At 36.1% G+C, this 5,100-nt stretch overlaps 1 long non-coding RNA gene across 1 annotated transcript; it reads left to right on the top strand.

Annotated features, from left to right (window-relative positions):
• The first annotated feature begins 3,495 nt into the window (after positions 1–3,495).
• On the top strand, positions 3,496–4,252 carry LOC111433451. Its single transcript, XR_002708819.1, has 2 exons — positions 3,496–3,909; positions 4,011–4,252. It is a non-coding gene; the product is annotated as an uncharacterized LOC111433451 (long non-coding RNA).
• Positions 4,253–5,100: the final 848 nt, after the last annotated feature.

The following is a 5,100-nucleotide window of genomic DNA, read 5'->3' as shown; positions in this document are numbered from 1 at the left end:
TCACTCGTCTGATTGGGACCTTATGACACCCGAATAAAGAAGGGGTACATGAATGAACCAAGACCACATCCGAATGAAAGCGATCATGAGAATAGGATGATTAAGAAAGACTTAAAACACATGAAAGTTACTACTTATAATAAAATGCATCTTCCTTTTCGATAGCCTAATCATAGAATCTCTATAGTTAAGCCTGCTTTTCTTGGACTTCAACGATTGGAGGAACTAGAGTAAGAAGAGTAAAGACTCGTCGTAACTTCACATTTAGTTTCGTACCTAAGTCGAAAATTAGCAGGTGCAATGATGTTTTGGCTAGTAGGATATTGACAAAGGGGAAGAGGAAAAGACTAATTTGTGATCGGCTGCTGAAGCGGCAGACTTGTTTCTACCTTCGTTGAGCTCCAAAATGACCCTGCTACCTAATTATGACTATGATTGATATGTTCCTACAATTGGGATTAGAATAAAGGACATATCGAAGACGACCTTCTAAGAGTCGCTGTAGGCACGACGAGTTCATTGTTATGTTTTTTTGGTCTAACCAATGTTTTTAGAGTATTTATAGAGTTAGATGAATTAGTGTTGGAAAACTTTCTCCATATTTTCCTCATTGTCTTAATTGACTATTCTAGTGGTAAGATAGAGGTGAATCTCGAGCATCACCTAAAAAAATTTTTATTGGTTATGAGACTATACTAATGGCACGTCAAGTTCTCAAAGTGTGAGTTGTGGCTTTCCTAGACATGTGGTATCGAGTTAGGGAATTACAATAGACCCAACTAAAATAAAAGATAATAATGAGATGGCTCAGGTCAACTGATAAAATTCTTTTTGATTCCTGAAAATATACTCGAATGAAAATTAGGAGCCATTTGGTATTGGAAGTTCAAGAACCGAGGACTCGAATGTCAGCAATAAAGATAAGTATTAATTCTGAACTTTTCGTAAGTTATACTTGTAAGAATCATTTGGATTATAATATGAACCTTAATTCAAGTAATAACTTAAGAATTATACCAGAACTAAGCCAAGAACCACAAGTCAAAGATCTAGCTTGAGTGTTTTACTCAAGATTTAAGTAACGTTAAAATAACTCATTAAATGAAGTCCGCTACTCATTACTTTTTACTAGGAGGTTTAAGATGGCATAATAAGGATATGTATAAAGTTTGATGGTCATTGGAGTTTATTTAGGTGATAAACCAAAGATAAGTGCAAAATGACCAAAATACCTCTACATGCCTAAGTGTTGGTCGTGACCAAATGAACTTCAATTAACCTAAAATTTTATATATGGTCTACTTTAAAGGATATAAGAGGTTATGCAATGTTTCAAAGTCATAGGAGTGCATTTAGGAGATAAACCAAGAATTGAGGGTAAAATGAACAAATGCCCCATCAAATAATAGTAAGCTATTTCTAGGTCCAAACAACCTCCAAATGACTTGAGATTTTAAGTAAGACCTATGTATAAAAACATGAAGGTTTACCAACACTCATACAAGATATTACAACAATAGGAACTTTGCTTGGGATATGAACCAAAACTCAAGTAGTAAAAAGATGAAAATACCCCTAATGACTTCCTAATAAGAATTTATGAAGATTTCATGAACGACAAGAGTTATGTTATGACAAGTACGATGCTATGACTAATTTAAGTTAATAAGGATGATATGTTAACACAAATATGACATGTATGCTTACTTTAGAGCCATGAATTCAAAGCGTGCCATGAAGTTAGGGGGTGTTACAAGTATGCATTATCTTAGGGTTAGTCCATGCTGATTACTACCCTAAGGATATGGGCAAGACAAGAACATTACACAACCTCACACTCTAAAGTTACCATGACCTCAAAGAAGGCAAGGTAATACTCTAACCATTCCCAAGGTGACCCTCGATCTCCCACCATATAGTGTATCATGATATCCATGTTTTTCCTCATCTAGATAAGATGCTCTGCACCAGCCTTACCAAGATCATATTTTCCTCATCTAGATGGGATGCCTTACGCCAACTTTAGCAAGATGACATGTTTCATGATTTTCTCACCTAAATAGGATGTCTTATGTCAGTTTTAGTAAGATGTCATGTTTTCTATGTCTAAATGGAATGCCTTGTGTCACAACTTCAGTGAGAGAAAGTAGGTTGTGACCTCCACATGTAAGAAAAACAAGGGGTGACCCTCAAGTGGCACCCATTCAGCCATGTGAGGACCAAAATTGAGAAGTGTCATGATGTGACCAAGGAGGGTGGTGCATCATCCAACACACCAAGAGTGTGCATTCGTAAGTCGAGGCATACACAAGGTTTGAGAGAACAAGACGACACAAGTGTCAAAGATAAGCTTGAAGAGAGCCGGGTAGGGCCCTGGGCCATAACCCTATAAGTCAAAGTTTTGATATGAGTTTCAACATGCGGCTCGGGAATTAAGTCTGTGTATATGAAAGATGAAAATTTACCAAATTTGGTGTCAATCGGATACTCGATGAACTATGCACGAGGTTGTATGTTCGTTCACCAAAATGATGTCTACTTGAGAAGGATTGAAAATGCCAAAAAAAATGTACTATAGGGGGAGGTATGGTGTCAACTCTCCACAACCTGGGCCATGTGGCCTAAGCAAGCTACCTTGTGACACGTATGTGTGTCACAATGTGGACGAGCGTCATGAGACAAGCATCTCAGACGTCTTCCTTTGAAAAGGGTATTTCAAAGATAGTACATGACGACATGAGTGTGTCAGTATTGCGCCCTAACCCATGTGTCAAAGGTTTGATTATGCACCCACTACCCAAAATGTATGTCGTAAATGGTTTAGCGTGGACACGAGAGAGTCTAATGCTTGAGAGAACCCAGATGGATGGATGTTTGGGATGTTTCGATGAGATAATCGACACATGGGTCAGTTCCCAATGGATGTGTCCAAGCAAGCCAAGATGACCTATTTGTCTCGAGACATGTGATGTCATCACAATGCATGGGTCGTGTTGTTGGGAACGTGATGATGATGAGATTCAATGTTGTTGTATTGCTGACGATTGAACATACACGTGTAGGCGGCGTGTGTGGCCAGACAAACTTGAATTTTGCAAAAGTGATGTTCGATTTGCAAAGGCGAACCTCGCCTTAGGTTCGACGAAACCACATAGCCGGGCAAAAAATGTGAATGAGGCTTGAATTCTCCTTTAAAGCTTGTTGTGAGCGTGTCAAGATTACGACATCGCACGATTGAAAAAGTATGATCGTGACACCCTTCACCATGTTTATAGGATGTCTACCCACGCCTACATGTGTAGTATTTGAAAGATGAGAATAATTGGAAGTAGTATTAGTGCATAATGGTGTATAGATAGTGGTGTGACAAAGACCAAAATAGTGAATGCCTTCCCCACAACACACCCAAACAGCACACTAAATTTCAACATAAAAACCAATGGAGTTTTGGTATTGAAGGCACCATAGAAGTGAAGTGCATGTCTTCTAGATTTCCACCTCAAATTTGTCTCTCTTTTAGACATTACCCAATGTGCCAAACTTCCATGTCCACCCACAAACCACAAACAACTACTCTTCTTTCTTACTTTTTCAATTTTTTTCTTTACTTTTATGAATATTTTTAGGCCACAAATACACCCAAACATATCTCTATTTTATTTATTCAATTTTAGTGTATAAATTGATTAAAAAAAAACTTATTTTATACTTATTTTAGTGTACAAAGACAAAGGAAAGAAGAAAGTGGGTAAAGATGCAAATCTTTTGATGGAACTAAGGCAAATGGTGTTTTGGTAGCCCTTTAAATGCCTTCTCTTACATTGTTGCTCCATTGTGCAATTCTTTGAGAGATGAAGCTTTGCCTGCCTCTCTTTTTCGTATTAACGCTTCTTTTTCTCATCTTCTCAAGTATTTAAACTATGTACGTCAATTATAATTGAACTATGCTCACTTTTATTTATGTTGAACTATGCTCACTTTTATTTATGTATATAACTAAATATGAACAGAGAAGGTGGTGGAAATGAGGGGAGATGGAGGAGGAAGATGCATGACAGTGATTGATCCAAAGGCATGCGACTTGAGGTCTTGCAAGCAACAATGTCTTGAGCATAAAAATGGAAATGGAGTTTGTTTAAGGAACTTCAAAGTGGGTTACCAATGTGTCTGTTACATTAATTGCTTTTTAACTTGATGGAAATGCATTATCATAGACATACAATCAAAAAACCTTCAGGTTACTTTATATTAATTTCTTTCATGATCTTTTTCAAGGAATTTGAAAAAATAGACTTGATAATCGAAAAATTAAAAAATAGCCCTAAATGTTAGAACTTCAAGAATAGCCCAAAGAGTTAAAAATTGCAAAAATAACCTTACAAATCGTGATCTTGTGCACATACCATAACTCCCTTGTTCTTTTGTGAGACATGGATATGTATATGTGGCATATTTTTCATCATTATCATAGATGACTCATCAGTGTCTTATAGCCTTAACATGAATATATCATAACATTACTTGGGTTAGCATATTAGAAATACATGCTCACATAATACTCATATCATTACATAATCATAGTAAACATTATATAATCATAGCATAACATTAGAAAACAACACGTAAATGGGTAAGTTGGTACGTGTCATTCATACATTATTGAAATGATCTAACCAAACTTGAAGGCATTTTAACAATAAGTCCACTTACCTTGTTGGTCCAATTACCTTGTTGGTCCAAGTTGTCTAAGTCGATGTTCATTCCAAAGTTGATGCTTTCAAGTAGTTTAGGTTTATTGTAGAGATTTGGTTCCGAGATTAACTCCAAATATGTTTCCTCTCTTCATTCGTTCCTTTTTTCTTTTCTTTTCTTTTCTTTTTTTTTTTTCTCCTTAGTGCTTCATCCTTCCTTTAGGGGAAGAGGAAATTGGAGGAAGTGGAGATTATATATAAACCTTGTAACTTCAAAGTTCTGCATTCTTCTTGCAATCCATAACTTCATTTCTGTGTAACCCAGTCTCTTACTTTTGCTTCACAAGAATCACAAAAAAAAAAAAAAAAAAAAAAAAAAAAAAAAAAAAAAAAAAAAAAAAAAAAAAAA

This window comes from Cucurbita moschata, unplaced genomic scaffold (assembly GCF_002738365.1).
Source record: "Cucurbita moschata cultivar Rifu unplaced genomic scaffold, Cmos_1.0 Cmo_Scf00042, whole genome shotgun sequence".
Lineage (NCBI taxonomy): Eukaryota > Viridiplantae > Streptophyta > Magnoliopsida > Cucurbitales > Cucurbitaceae > Cucurbita > Cucurbita moschata.
The sequence above is the reverse complement of the archived record's forward strand: the minus strand, read 5'-3'. Positions and strand labels throughout refer to the sequence as shown.